The 16,468-nt window shown below is 42.8% G+C and overlaps 1 protein-coding gene across 1 annotated transcript in view; it reads right to left on the reverse strand.

Annotated features, from left to right (window-relative positions):
- znf385c (zinc finger protein 385C) overlaps window positions 1-16,468 on the reverse strand; it is a 545,533-nt gene that overhangs the window by 398,102 nt on the left and 130,963 nt on the right. The gene's annotated exons all lie outside the window — the stretch shown is intronic.

Consider the following 16,468-nt stretch of genomic DNA (forward strand, 5'->3'; position numbering starts at 1 on the left):
TTTACAGCTTGTATTTTGGCACAGACTCTGGCATTAGTGGAAATAACACCCACTTTCAGACACAAAAATATATTAGCGCTGACAGCAAGCCTGCATAAGACTGAAGTCAAATGTCAAACCCCACCCACTTTAAATTAATGTGGATAACACCAACCCTCTAAAATGTGTTTCTTTAATCTTCTTTGCATTGGAATACCTTTGAAGTACTACTAATGACTTTTTTCTCTGCACATTCATAAATAGAGGATAGTACGGAGTGGGTAATGGGATAAAGAAAGATGAAGAGGTATTGGATTTCATATGATTGCAGTGCAGTGAGCTCTATGGGTACTCAGTACTGATAGAGGCTTGAAATACCTCACGACCAAGTAATGGAGTTATACTGCTTATACTGCTTTATTTTGTGGCATTTAGGAACCATGGCCTAGAAAATCTGCAGGATGAGTGGATGGGGCTACGAGGAGGGAGTCTTTGAACGCAATGGAAATGACTATAAAAAGTTTGTTGTCCAGTGTGTGTGTGTGTGTGTGTGGGGGGGGCGCGCATGGGGTTTGGTGCTGCTGAATATTTAGTAGCACTTCGAAGGAATCCCTCTCTGGAAAGGTGATGAGAGGGGACCACTTGTAAAAAATTCTGTCCCTCTAATTACCAGGAGCGAGGCGATGTGTACCTGCGCTGACTAAGGGTTGAACAGTCTGACTTAGGTAGACCCTGCACCTGACCCTAACACCTCCCCCGCAAGGTCATCTTTGAAACTGCAGCCACATTAGTGCCAGTTTCTGCCAGCTCCCACCAAAAACATAACGGAAGTCCGCCAGAACAGGTTGTACATTTTTTGGAGCCCATAGAACCAAGTTAGTTTAATGCTCACAAAGGCACCATTCAGCCCATTGCATCCGTGCAGGCTTTTTGTTAGAATAATTCAATACTAATCACATTTCCCTGAATCTTGCTCCATTTCCGATATTTATCATAATTTTCCTGTAAAGGAAGCAGTGTTTCTTTCTCAGCAATGCCCTGGAGTAAGGCAATCCATATTCTACGGAGAGCGAGATTGGTAGCTAGTTTGAAGATACTGCATCTGTAGAGGTTGTGCACTCTGCATACAATCATAGAATAGTACAGCGCAGGAGCCTGCCATTCGGCCAATCGAGTTTGCGTCAGCTCATGCAAAGAGCAATCCAGTTAGTCCCACTCCCCTGCTCTTTCCCCATATTCTTGCAATTTTTTCTCCTTCAAGTATTTATCCAATTCTCTTTTGAAGGTGACTACTGAATCTGTATCCACCAGCCTATCAAACAGTGCATTTCAAATCCTAACCACGTGTGTCACCTCTGGTTCTTTTGCCAATCACCTTAAATCTGTGCCCTCTGGTTATCAACCCTTCAGACATTAGAAGCGGTTTCTTTTTTTTACTCTAGCGAAACCCTTCATGATTTTAAACACCTCGATCAAATCTCCTCTTAAATGATATGTTAAAGATGGCAAGATAGTGACAACCATGTCACACTAGAAACATTCTCTGCTCTAAATCTGACTTGGCAATTGAATTTGGAAATACTGTTTTTGAAATAAAAAGGCTGCACATAAATAATGATGTTAGGATAAAAAGTTATGGATCAGTTGGCAGTTCCTGTGATCACTGAGCTTGTTATAACATCATGCCTGTCTAAAGAGGTGATGTTAATATTTGTATTAGGCAAACTAAACATGTAGTTCATGCGCATACTTTCCTTTGTTCAATAAATGATATGTTAAAGATGGTACGATAGTGACAACCATGTCACACTAGAAACATTCAATGGGTAATCTAACACAAGTTAGTAGTTAGAAGTTCAAGGGATTTATAAGTAGCTAGCAGGAATTTTACATCAATACTTTTGACAACAGAGTTCAAAGCATACATAATCTATTATTCTAGGAAACCGAGTGTCAGTACAGAGCAACAGTATTACAAATGTGTGTTGAGTTTTTGGATTTCAATGTATGCTGTTAGACATGTGTGACTATAGTCAATCATCATTGGTAGACACGCTAATAAAGACCCCTCCTCTTTTTTTCATTTTAGCTTATCTAATTGTAAGCTCTGGCTTGCTTCCACATTTCTGACACACCATCTCAAAATATATTTTACAGATACGGTTCAATGAAGGTACTGTGGGGGCTTTAATAATCTCTGCGCTATGTTCCTTCAGTCACTTGTAACAGTTTAAATCCCCATGAAATGCAATACTGATGCCACTTAGTGGGTACCAAAAATAAAGCAATGACTTTCACAATAACCTTCAAATTAATCAATAAAGTCAAACTATTCTGGATTAATAAGTGTCACAAATTAAGAAATTTATGGTCTATTTTTATTGCTGAAAAAAAACCATTAGCAGCTATCAGCAGAATGGTTATTTATCATTCAAAGAGGCCCAAACACACCACCCTGAATTACCAAAATTAATTAACCCTTTTTGAAATATTAAATTATCTTCACTACTGTGAAAGTTTATATCCTATTACAGCTAATAATTCTGTACATCTGGAATTTTGTTTAAAGGCAGTTTGTTAATTGATTGATGTCAGACAAGAATGCAGTTTGCAACTGGTGTGATGTGTCAAACTGCCACCCCCCCCCCAAAACCCCCTTGGCTTTATGCGTTCCTGTGATTTCTGGAGCCTCATGTCAATGTCAACTTTGTCAATTGTGTACATTGCTGTAAACTAATCAATGTTGGCTGTTAAAGATTATAAAATGTTTCTTAGAGTTCATCAATACTTAGCAGTATTCGATATGCATGTTTCGATATAAGAACATCAAGCAGTTGGCATATATGTTACAACAATAGATTATGTTATTTCAAGAGGTTGCCTGAAGTAGTTGGGAGAACAGGTTTTTTTAGGCAGACATAGGGGCTGCCATTTTATTCTAGCTAAAACCTCTGCCTGCCTGTGCAGCCCAACAATCCAATTTTCTCATTGTTCAGCTATGCAGACCTTCCTTCAACATCAGGAAAGCCCACAACCAGCACCATAAAGTTTCAAATGCAACAGTCATACTTGCAGCTATAACTGAAAAACACTTCCAATTTATAAGGACCCTTATCACATCTCTCAGAAATGTGGTGCGACAGTAACATGCTATAGTGCCTATTAATTAATTTCAAAAACACTGACTGCTGTTATCTAGGCAAGTGCAGATGTGGATTTGCACACAGCAAGATCCCACACACAACCAAACAAAATGCCTGATACGTTTCATGACAGGCAAAGGCTCGGTTCAATGTCTTATCCAAAAAATGGCACCTCAAGCAATTCTACACTTTCTCATTGCAGCTCTGGATTGTCAGCCGAGATGATCCTGGGGGTCGAAAGTGCGACAACCGTTAGCGCTTCCGGGGGGGGTGGGGGGGCTAAAGGGGCTAAAAACTGTTTTCGCCCAGATGCGGAGGGGTGGGGCTATCGATTCCCGCGAAATTGCACGGGAGTTAGCGGAGGCGTTGCCACGGGAGCACTGTGCCCTGCCGATAGCGCCCAGGCCCCCCGCTCAACCGCCGATAACGTCATTGCTGTGTGCGGCGACCCCTTAGCGCCCCGTGACGGAAATTGGCCAACGTCCCACGAGAGCGGGAGGTCGAGGCCCAGATAAAAGAGCCCGAGAGTCGGGAGGAGCCAGCTGGTGCAGGGATAAAGAGTAAAAAAAAATCAAAATTTAAAGATCACATGGATGAACTTCAACAATTGTACATCCCTGTCTGGAGTAAAAATAAAACGGGGAAGGTGGCTCAACCGTGGCTAACAAGGGAAATTAAGGATAGTGTTAAATCCAAGGAAGAGGCATATAAATTGGCCAGAAAAAGCAGCAAACCTGAGGGCCGGGAGAAATGTAGAATTCAGCAGAGGAGGACAAAGGGTTTAATTAGGAGGGGGAAAATAGAGTACGAGAGGAAGCTTGCAGGGAACATAAAAACTGACTGCAAAAGCTTCTGTAGATATGTGAAGAGAAAAAGATTAGCGAAGACAAACTTAGGTCCCTTGCAGTCAGAGTCAGGTGAATTTATAACGGGGAACAAAGAAATGGCAGACCAATTGAACAAATACTTTGGTTCTGTCTTCATCAAGAAAGACACAAATAACCTTCCGGAAATACTAGGGGACCGAGGGTCTAGCGAGAAGGAGGAACTGAAGGAAATCCTTATTAGCCAGGAAATTGTGTTAGGGAAATTGATGGGATTGAAGGCCAATAAATCCCCAGGGCCTGATAGCCTGCATCCCAGAGTACTTAAGGAAGTGGCCCTAGAAATAGTGGATGCATTGGTGATCATTTTCCAACAGTCTATCGATTCTGGATCAGTTCCTATGGACTGGAGGGTAGCTAATGTAACACCGCTTTTTAAAAAAGGAGGGAGAGAGAAAAATAGCGAATTATAGACCGGTTAGCCTGACATCGGTAGTGGGGAAAATGTTGGAATCAATTATTAAAGATGAAATAGCAGCGCATTTGGAAAGCAGTGACAGGATTGGTCCAAGTCAGCGTGGATTTATGAAGGAGAAATCAAGCTTGACAAATCTTCTGGAATTTTTTTGAGGATGTAACTAGTAGAGTGGACAAGGGAGAATCAGTGGATGTGGTGTATTTGGACTTTCAAAAGGCATTTGACAAGGTCCCACACAAGAGATTGATGTGCAAAATTAAAGCACATGGTATTGGGGGTAATGTATTGACATGGATAGAGACCTGGTTGGCAGACAGGAAGCAGAGAGTGGGGATAATTGGGTCCTTTTCAGAATGGCGGGCAGTGACTAGTGGGGTGCCGCAGGGCTCAGTGCTGGGACCCCAGCTATTTACAATATACATCAATGATTTAGATGAAGGAATTGAGTGTAATATCTCCAAGTTTGCAGATGACACTAAGCTGAGTGGTGGTGTGAGCTGTGAGGAGGATGCTAAGAGGCTGCAGGGTGACTTGGACAGGTTAGGTGAGTGGGCAAATGCATGGCAGATGCAGTATAATGTGGATAAATGTGAGGTTATCGACTTGTGGCAAAAACATGAAAGGCAAAATGTTATCTGAATGGCGACAGATTAGGAGAAGGGGAGATGCAACGAGACCTGGGTGTCATGGTACATTGAAAGTTGGCATGCAGGTACAGCAAGCGGTGAAGAAGGCAAATGGCATGTTGGCCTTCATAGCGAGAGGATTTGAGTATAGGAGCAGGGAGGTCTTACTGCAGTTGTACAGGGGCTTAGTAAGGCCTCACCTGGAATATTGTGTTCAGTTTTGGTCTCCTAATCTGAGGAAGGACATTCTTGCTATTGAGGGAGTGCAACGAAGGTTCACCAGACTGATTCCCGGGATGGCAGGACTGACATATGAGGAGAGACTGGATCGACTGGGCCTTTATTCACTGGAGTTTAGAAGAATGAGAGGGGATCTCATAGAAACTATTGTGTTCCTAACAGAGATGAAGCTGCACGCAGGGAGGTTAAAGTAACAGTGACCTCAGTCTTTATTAAGACACTCCAGAGTGAGGAACAGGCCTTAGGATCCCTTGGGACTTCAGGGGATGCGCTCCCTGGTGGCGGAACATGGGAGTGCATGCTTTACAGATACACAACAGAAATGTATAAAATTCTGACGGGACTGGACAGGTTAGATGCATGAAGAATGTTCCCGATGTTGCGGAAGTCCAGAACCAGGGGTCACAGTCTAATGATAAGGGGTAAGCCATTTAGGACCGAGATGAGGAGAAACTTCTTCACTCACAGAGTTGTTAACCTGTGGAATTCTCTACCACAGAGAGTTGTTGATGCCAGTTCGTTGGATGTATTCAAGAGGGAGTTAGATATGGCCCTTACTGCTAAAGGGATCAAGGGGTATGGAGAGAAAGCTGGAAAGGGGTACTGAGGTGAATGATCAACCATGATCCTCATATGGCCTACTCCTGCACCTATTTTCTATATTTCTATGTTTCTAAAATCGAAGTGTGACAGCCAAGCTGGTAAGTGATTGGCTGGTGGATTGGTGAGTATTTTTCTTTTTCTTTTTCTTTTTCTTTTCAGGAGGAAACCTTTGGCATTGTTGTAAGTCGGATCTGCCAGTAAATATATGTGATCTTTATTATCTAAGGAGAGCCAGTTAATTAGTTCGACTGTTTGCTGAGTAGCGGCTGGGTGTGTTGTGCTAAGATTTAGAGTTTAGTTTGATTTGATAGTTGCGAGTGTAACTAGAGGGATGGCAGGGCAGTTTAGTCTCGTGGACTGCACATCCTGTGGCATGTGGGAAGTCCTGGATGCTTCGCACGGCCGGGACGACCATGTGTGCAGGAGGTGTCTCCTGCTGCACCAATTCGAGCTCTCTGTTTTGGAGCTTGAGCGGCAGCTGGGGTCACTGCGGTGTATCCGCGAGACCGAGAGCAACGTGGATAGCACGTGTCTGGAGGCGGTCACCCCACAGCTTAAGAGTATGCAGGCAGATAGGGTTTGGGTGACCCCTGGACAGAAGAGGAGGACTAGGCAGGTCCCCTGAGTCCATCTCGCTCTCCAACCGGTACTCTGTTCTGAGCATCGGTGGGGGCGATGGTGGCTCTGGGGAGTGCAGCCAGAGCCAAGTCCATGGCATCTCGAGTGGCTCAGCTGCACGGGGGGGCGGGGAGGAAAAAGAATGGAAGAGCTATAGTTGTAGGGGATTCGCTAGTCAGGGGAGCAGACAGGCATTTCTGCGGCCGCAGACATGACTCCAGGATGGTATGTTGCCTCCCTGGTGCCAGGGTCAAAGATGTCACTGAGCGGCTGCAGGGCATTCTGGGGGGAGCCGGTGAACAGCCAGAGGTTGTGGTCCACATCAGCACCAATGACATAGGTAGGAAGAGGGATGAGTTTAGGAAGAGGAGAGAGATTAAAAAGCAGGACCTTAAAAGGTAGTAATCTCCAAATTACTCCCAGTGCCACGAGCTAGTGAGTACAGAAATAGGAGGATAGAGCAGATGAATACGTGGCTGGAGAGATGGTGTATTAGTTTCCTGAGGCATTGGGACCGCTTCTGGGGGAGGTGGGACCTGTACAAGCCGGATCGGTTGCACCTCAACAGAGCCGGGACCAATATCCTCGCGGAGGGGTTTGCTAGTGCTGTTGGGGAGGGTTTAAACTAGCTTGGCAGGGGGATGTCTGAAAATAGATTCAGTAGGGAGGGGAGTAAAGCTGGAATTAGAAAGCAAAAATAAAGAAAGTGAGTTTGAAGGAGAGAGGAAACAAGCAGGAAAAAAGGGTAAAAAAACAAACTTAAAGGCACTTTGTCTAAATGCATGTAGCATTTGTAACAAAATAGATAAGTTGACGGCACAAATTGAGACAAATGGGAATGATCCGATAGCCATTACAGAGACGTGGTTGCAAGGTGACCAGGACTGGGAATCAAATATTCAGGGGTACTTGACAATCCGGAAGGACAGGCGGAATGGAAAAGGAGGTGGGGTAGTTCTATTGATAAAGGATGGAATCACTGCAATAGTAAGAAACGATATTGGCTCAGATGATCAGGATGTTGAAACAGTTTGGGTGGAGATAAGGAACAATAAGGGGAAAAAGTCACTGGTTGGCGTAGTCTATAGGCCCCCTAACAGTAGCAACTCTGTTGGTCAGAGCATAAACCAGGAAATAGTGGGGGCTTGTAAAAAGGGAACAGCAATAATCATGGGTGATTTTAACCTCCATATTGATTGGACAAATCAAATTGATCAGGGTAGCCTTGAGGAGGGGTTCATAGAGTGCGTAAGGGATGGGTTCCTTGTGCAGTATGTAACGGAACCAAACAGGGAGCAGGCTATCTTAGATCTGGTCCTGTGTAATGAGACAGGATTAATAATCAATCTTCTAGTAAAGGATCCCCTCGGAATGAGTGATCATAGCATGGTTGAATTTCAAATTCAGATGGAGGGTGAGAAAGTTGGATCTCTAACCAGCGTACTAAGCTTAAATAAAGGAGACTATGAAGGTATGAGGGCAGAGTTGGGTAAAGTGGACGGGGAAAATCGATTAAAGTGTAGGACGGTTGATGAACAGTGGTGTACAGTTAAGGAGATATTTCACAACTCTCAAAAAAAAAAATATTCCAGTGAGGAGGAAAGGGTGTAAGAGAAAAGATAGCCATCCGTGGGTAACTAAAGAAATAAAGGACGGTATCCAACTAAAAACAAGGGTATACAAAGTGGCTAAAACTAGTGGGAGGACAGAAGACTGGGAAACTTTTGAAAGCCAGCAAAGAATGCCTAAAAAAATGATTAAGAAAGGGAAGATAGACTACGAAAGTAAACTAGCACAAAATATAAAAACAGATAGCAAGAGTTTCTATCGGTATATAAAAAGGAAAAGAGTGGCTAAAGTAAATGTTGGTCCCTTAGAGGATGAGACCGGGGAATTAGTAATGGGGAACATGGAGATGGCAGAAACTCTGAACAAATATTTTGTATCAGTCTTTACGGTAGAGGACACTAACAATATTCCGACAGTGGATAGTCAAGGGGCTATAGGTGAGGGGGAGGAACTTAACACAATCACAATCACTAAGGATGTGGTACTCAGTAAGATAATGGGACTAAAGGCAGATAAATCCCCTGGACCTGATGGCTTGCATCCTAGGGTCTTAAGAGAAGTAGCGGCAGGGATTGTGGATGCATTGGTTGTAATTTACCAAAATTCCCTGGATTCTGGGAAGGTCCCAGCAGATTGGAAAACTGCAAATGTAACGCTCCTATTTAAAAAAGGAGGCAGACAAAAAGCAGGAAACTATAGACCAGTTAGTTTAACATCTGTGGTTGGGAAAATGTTGGAGTCCATTATTAAAGAAGCAGCAGGACATTTGGAAAAGCAAAATTTGGTCAGGCAGAGTCAACATGGATTTATGAAGGGGAAGTCATATTGGCCAAATTTGCTGGAGTTCTTTGAGGATGTAATGAACAGGGTGGATAAAGGGGAACCAGTGGATGTGGTGTATTTGGACTTCCAGAAGGCACTTGACAAGGTGCCACATAAAAGATTACTGCACAAGATAAAAGTTCACGGGGTTGGGGGCATGTATAGAGGATTGGCTAACTAACAGAGAACAGAGAGTCGGGATAAATGGTTCATTCACTGGTTGGCAACCAGTAACTAGTGGGGTGCCACAGGGATCAGTGCTGGGACCCCAACTATTTACAATCTATATTAATGACATGGAAGAAGGGACTGAGTGTAACGTAGCCAAGTTTGCTGATGATACAAAGATGGGAGGAAAAGCAATGAGTGAGGAGGACACAAAAAATCTCCAAAAGGACATTGACAGGCTAACTGAGTGGGCAAAAATTTGGCAGATGGAGTATAATGTTGGAAAGTGTGAGGTCATGCACTTTGGCAGAAAAATATCAAAGAGCAACTTATTATTTAAATGGAGAAAGATTGCAAAGAGCCGCAGTACAGCGGGGCCTGGGGGTACTTGTGCATGAAACACAAAAGGTTAGTATGCAGGTACAGCAAGTGATCAGGAAGGCCAATGGTATCTTGGCCTTTATTGCAAAGGGGATAGAGTATAAAAGCAGGGAAGTCTTGCTATAGTTATATAAGGTATTGGTGAGGCCACACCTGGAATACTGCGTGCAGTTTTGGTTTCTATATTTACGAAAGGATATACTTGCTTTGGAGATAGTTCAGAGAAGGTTCACTAGGCTGATTCTGGGGATGAGGGGGTTGACTTATGAGAAAAGGTTGAGTAGGTTGGGCCTCTACTCATTGCAATTCAGAAGAATGAGAGGTGATCTTATCGAAACGTATAAGATTATGAGGGGGCTTGACAAGGTGGAGGCAGAGAGGAATTTCTTCTCTCTGAGGGTTGTAAATCTGTGGAATTCGCTGCCTCAGAGAGCTGTGGAAGCCGGGACACCGAATGAATTTAAGAAAGAAATAGACGGTTTCTTAAATGATAAGGGGATAAGGGGTTATGGGGAGCGGGCGGGGAAGTGGAGCTGAGTCCATGATCAGATCAGCCATGATCGTATTAAATGGTGGAGCAGGCTCGAGGGGCCGTATGGCCGACTCCTGCTCCTATTTCTTAAGAGACTGCCGTGAGCGGTGTCAGTGCCAGCCTCGCGGGTCACGAACCAGGCCGACATCCGCTCGAGAGGTAGGGAGTGCCGCGTCCCGCCTTTTGTTTTCTCGCTGACACACCGGTCGGGCCCTTGTTTCTTTGGCATGGTCTGGGCCGCCATCGTGCAGCCTGGCACTCCGTTTGGGTGCTGGGCTGCGACGTCGGCAGCACGCTGCCCAGGTGGCCCAGTGGAAGCCATCATAGGCACGGCTGATTGCACCAAGGCCCTCCCCTTTAAGCACTGACGAACGAGCCCGAGTAGCGCCTCTGACCCCGCCCTAACAGGAAGTGGAGCGTTCGACATTGCGCTCCACTTACCGAGAGGGGCGGTAACTGCAATTTCGCGCCTGGGGAAAATCCCACCCCGAGTCTGTTACTGCCCCCAATCGGGGCGCTGGGGAATTTCTTCCCCCTGCTGTCAAACTTGAATCTTGTGACTTAACAAACAACAAACTAAGCCAAGCTGACACCTGCTTCAAGTCGTATTTACAACTTTTGGATGACTTTGCATGTGTAAACCCTGCACTACTGCAGCTGTTCCAATGTTGTTGCTGATGCTCTGAGTCTGTCCCACAGTGTAAGCAGGTTGAATTCAGAATGCCAGCAATATTATTATATCAGAGATCTGCTTTCAGTGGGAGCAAGACTTTATTCTGGGGTTTATTGGCAATTATCCTTGAATAAAATGTAAAAAATATTCAATTGTAACTGAACAAAAGGTAATATTTAGATTAGTTGATGTCTTTACTTTCAATAGGGCTATACAATAGACTTCTCCTTCGGAAACAAACAAAATAATTATTTAAACTGACCATCTAATCGGTGTCACCATCTTTAATGCCCAAAACTGTGCAGTGAATCATTGGAATGATTTTCTACTTTCGCCCAAAACAGGTGCGAAGTGGACACGCACATGATGACATCGGCGAGAGGTATGCGCCTCATTCCCATTGAAAGGCCCAGCTGTCAGTGCTGCTCATGTTAATTGGCATCTCACCAATGGAGGTGGTGGGGCGTTGGGAATCCAGCACCTCCTCGGTGGAACTCAGCATTAAGTTAAATTCGGGGTGGGGTGGAGGGGGGAAGCAGCAGAGGCAGCTGAGAGGGGACTGCAGACATGTGGGGAGCGGGTGGTTTAAAACTTTTGTGAGGCCAGGAGGAGTATTAATGTTCCTCCTAGCAAACCCCCTCAAAAAAAAAAGTTTCAGCTACTTCTTTTTTTAAGCTACCTGCAGCGATTTCTTTTTAAGGACTGCTGATTAGTCTGCTCAATGTCTGGTGCCAAAGGGTGCAACTTGAGCAGTGCACCGTTTCCCCCATTGCTACCTGAAAATTGCATCAGGGCTCTATAACCAGCATAGGACGATGAGTTAAATGTTGAGTCAGCCGTCCATTTCAAAGCCCATCTGAAAATCACATTGCTCGGACCTGGGGCAGACAATGGGTGGGTGTTTTGTTTTCCAAATTTCTGCTGCTAGCTTCCCCGTTTTCCAGCGTGAATGGGGCGTACACAAGTTGAAAATCACCCCTATGATCTCCTGGACTAGTTTCGATCGCCTGGATGGGTCAGAGAGGAATTTTCCCAGATTTTTTTCTCCCTAAATTGGCCTGGGTTTTTATCTAGTTTTTGCCTCCCCCAGGAGATCACATGGCTCCGGTTGGGATGGAGTGTAGAATGTTTTGGTACAAGGGATGTCGCAGTTGTGTGGGGTGGACTGGTTGGGCCGGGTGCTCTTTGCCTTTCCGCCATTGTTCATCGTTCATAGGTTTATATGTAACCTTCAGGGCTCTTTGTCGGCCGGCGCGGACACGATTGGCCAAAATGGCCTCCTTCTGCGTTGTAAATATCTATGTTTCTATGCTGCCCAGCCTGGAATCAGTGTGACCCTTTCCTGGAGGATAAAATCATATCAGATTTTATTTGATAATTATATAGCAATAATAGACTAGAGATAAAGAAAATGATAATTAGTCCTGGAAATATGAACTGTAAACAGAAAATGCTGGAAATGCATTGCAGGCCTGTCAGCATTTGAAGCTAAAATATTTCAGGTAAAGGGAAGATGCAAAACATTAATCTATCTTTCCCTTTCAGGTATTAACTGGCCTGCTGTGAATTTCCAGCTTTCTTGTGTAGAATTATAGCTGCCCCTTGCATCAAAAAGGACTGGACCATCAGGAATTTCTCAGGTTCTTTGGTGTAATGGCTGACAATGCCAGATAGACAATTTGCAATAAGTTGCTTTCTTTATCCCTTTTAACAGTTTTATGGTTTTCTTATTTCCAACTCAACCAGCACAGGTGTTTATTTTGATTTTTAGCAACTTCCAAGGAACGATTTGCAAGCTGCTGTTGCCATTATTTATCCTGGGGAAGATAACTAAGTATCTAGCCGTGACTCTGTGGTCCCACGCTCTCAGTGGGGAGCCTGCTTTGCAGGAAGCATGGGCCGGAGAACTGGGAGCACAATATTGTGGCCATAGCTCTGGCCTGGCTCCCTCGGAGAGCTGCATGTCCCTCAAAATTTAAAACATTGATATTTAACTTGCTTCCTCGGGTATCACTTCAATTGATCCATATTAGTTTCTATGTTGCTATACAAATACTCCCTCAAGTCATAGATATTGAGAAGAGATGAACAGATCCATTGCCCATGATTACACCATAGCAACAGCTAAATTCCAATCTGAGTGATTAAATGCATGCTTGTTATTAACTGTGTTCGTTCAATCACGTGAATCTAATTTTCAGAATCCAAAATAGCTTTCTCAGTGAATATGAAGGGTGTCTAAAACTTACCCCCCTCAAAAGAAAATCAAAGAAACTGTTCATTTCTATAGCAGCTTTCATGTCCTTTGGATGTCCCATGTGCTTTACAACCAATTAATTATTTTTGAAGTGTATTTTTTAGGCAAACATTGCAGGCAATTTTCACACAGCAAGGTCCCACAACAGTAATGAGATAAATGATCAGGTAATGTGTTTTTGGTGATGTTGGTTAAAGAATAAATGTTGACCAGGACACCACGAGATCGCCAATAAAAATAGAAAATGCTGAAAACACTCAGATGGTGAGGCAGTATCTGTGGAGAGAGGAAGGCAGTGTTAACATTCCAGGTCTATGACCTTTCGATAGAGTCCTTTCCTCAACGACTCTCTGTCCCACCTGTGACAGAGTCTGTGGTTCTTGTATTGGACTGTTCAACCACCTAAGAACTCATTTTAAGAGTAGACTGCCTGTGATGATGATTCTAAGAATAGGAGAACTTCCCTACTCTTCTTCAAATAGTGTGCTAAGGGATCTTTTGCATCCGCCTGAAAAGGCAAATAGGGTCTTAGTTTAACATCTCATCCAAAACATGGCACCTCCAACAATGCAGCACTCCCTCAGTATTGCACTGAACTGTCAGCCTAGATCATATGTTTAAGTCCTTGAGTGAGGCTTGAACCCACGGCCTTCTGACTCAATTGTGAGCGTGCTACCAATGTGTTAAGGCTGCCATTTATGTATTATATCTCCCACTTATCAGACTTTACAAGCAAACTTGAATAAAGATCTGCAAGGAACATCTCATTTTCATGAATAATTCATCCATCCATTAGTTTGAGCATTTTGTGCTTTGCCCACCACTGCAAACTGAAGTTGACAAGTTGATTCAACGAGTACACTAACAGCAATATTTTCTGTGATGACATCGCACAAGCTGTTGTTTTCATGCTTCGGAGATCAAAAAGGAAATACCTGGCAACATAAAATAAGGGCTCTGTGATTTCTGTTTAGATTTTGTTACAAATTCAGCAGCTGCCATAGTGAAAGAGAAACTGTTGAAACAGACCTTGGATTTGCTTCAAAATGGTTGTGAACATAATGAGTAGGAGGCCATTAATGTAAGAACCCTTCCTTAATGTACTGCTATTTTATATTTCTGAACAACAGCAAGGGCACTCTGCATATAAACAAACAGTTATTTACAAATTATCTTTGTTTTAAGGGCACTATTTTACATGCGTGGCTTGTGATGTACTTGTTTCTCTTCCTTTTATGGAAAAGCAATTGTCATTTTGGTTGTGCCCGATGTTCACAGTAAATTACTTTGTGTAAAAATGTAATTGCAAAATTCTGAATATCTTCCAGTTCGCAACAATAAACTAGTCACCTGGAAAGCAGTGCTCAAATGGGTTTCTCCTTCAGTGATGATAAACTGATAAATATTTTCATCAGGCCAACCCAACTGTGCTGGATTTATTCATATCAGTGTGTACACAGCTTCAAAATTATCTGGAGCAGCAGTGCAAGCGGTCTCTTCCAGTAGATACATCCCTTATAATTCACACTGGTTTCAGTCATAAAACTTTAAAATAAATTGGCAATCGTTTTAAAAATATGAGAAGTTTGTTTTAAACAAGAGACGAGATTAATACCCCCAGGATACCAAACATTGGGTGTGTGTTTGAAAAGAGACAGCATGTTGTTATTAGAATTAGACAATGACTGCTTGTGAATTATAGTTCAGGACATGTTCTTCACTGGTGTAATACTCTTACTTGATAGATTCTGCTTCCGAACCCCAGTAAGCAGCTGTTTTCCATTATACCTTAGGCTATATTTTCACATATAAAATCAAAGTAATTTTTTTAGAACTAATTTTACTTCTACTTAAAATTCTAATAAAAAATCGTTTAACAGCAATTTAATGCCCACTGAACTTTCTAGCTAATAGCTATTACATTTTCATTACATCTGCGTGTAGTTATCCAAGAATAGCAGAATGATTGATATGATTGATAGTTAAAGAGGCTCTTGCATTCTTGGACAGGATACAAGAAAACATTGTCATTGGATAGACAATCCTTCTCCATACTCAATTTCTCTTTCTCTCTCTTTCACTCCATTGCAACCTTTATTGTTTTGACTCTATTAATACCACTCTGGTTCCTTCCAAGCTCCATATATACCATCCTATAAGTTCCTTCCCCTGCATGAATCCTTACTGTGATGAAATCAAGTCTCGTTGCACTCCCATTTACGCTAATTTTTCCCAATATCTCAAAACTAGAGCTGTTTACTTTTGTTAGTATCTCCTACTTTTACCATCTGCAGGCTTTTTGCAACCTAATTTTTGCATCATCCAAGTCACTATTTAATAATCGTATTGTCTTCTCTCCTGCTCTTACTAAGCCTCAGTTGTGGCCTGAACTATGAGCTGTAGTTCTTCATATAAATTTATAAGTATTGTCCATGAAACATGTGATTTTGTAATTTTCAATCCTCGTGTTTTATTGGAAGATGTTTTTCAAATACTTCCCTGCAGGCAATGTAGATTTTGCAGGAAAATATACCTTTGCTTCCCCATCTGTTTGCACTTGATCATGCTCTCACTTAGATGTCCATATATGTGCACTTCCATCAGTTGTCATCATACAGTAATTCAGAAGCAAGAATGCTGGCCGATTTCCCACTTCCTAAATCACGGGTGCCGTAGGCAGTTGTAGAACCCTTGCACTTCCTTTGCGAGGTCAAGGATTCAAACCCGTGACCTTCTTGGTCGGTTTAACTCAGCTGCTTATTGCCTTAATCAGCTGAGTCATCTGGGGTGGGGATCCTACTCAGAATTCTAAATGATCAGAAGTCTCAATATGTCCCCAAATTGGGTCTCTATCCAAATTGCACCACAACCAAGATCAGCCAAGTTTCATCTTAAATTGAAGCTTAACTTGGAAATGGTCGAACTTATGTACACAAAAAAATGGAATATACAATTGCCTAAGCAATTCCAGACACTAACTACTGGTGGAATGACAACTCTGGCAGTCTGACTCTGTAATAAGGATTTAAAAGTTGGAATTGCAGAAAGATAGCTACTATATTCACAAGAATACGTCCTCTTCAGGTCATCGCAAATATTAACCTTTAACAAGATTGTAAGAGTATGAACCATCAGACACTAATATCACACTGGACAACCCTTAGCTATGCTCTAAAACAGATATTAGATGGTTTTCAGGGATACAAGGAGAAAACAAATGAATTCCAATTTGTTTAGTGGGACTGAAGGCTGATGGCAGTGATTGAACACATTATTCTGTGAGCTGTGCAAATCTGTCTGCCACAAAAATATATACAGTATTTTAAATTACACCTCCTTCTTTGAAGCAGGACACCAATTTTTTTCCACTCACTGTTTACTGCAGCACACTATTAAACTGGCTGCTGGTAAAGCCAACCTTATACTATTTCTGGTACTCACTTTTTAACACCTTCTCTCCAAGACCAGATGATAGCCTATATTTTATTACCACTGCACTGCTTGCTAAATTGCATTTGTTCAGTGGTCCGAACTGCTGTGCATAACCCACATGAT

This window comes from Pristiophorus japonicus, chromosome 21 (genome assembly GCF_044704955.1).
Source record: "Pristiophorus japonicus isolate sPriJap1 chromosome 21, sPriJap1.hap1, whole genome shotgun sequence".
Lineage (NCBI taxonomy): Eukaryota > Metazoa > Chordata > Chondrichthyes > Pristiophoridae > Pristiophorus > Pristiophorus japonicus.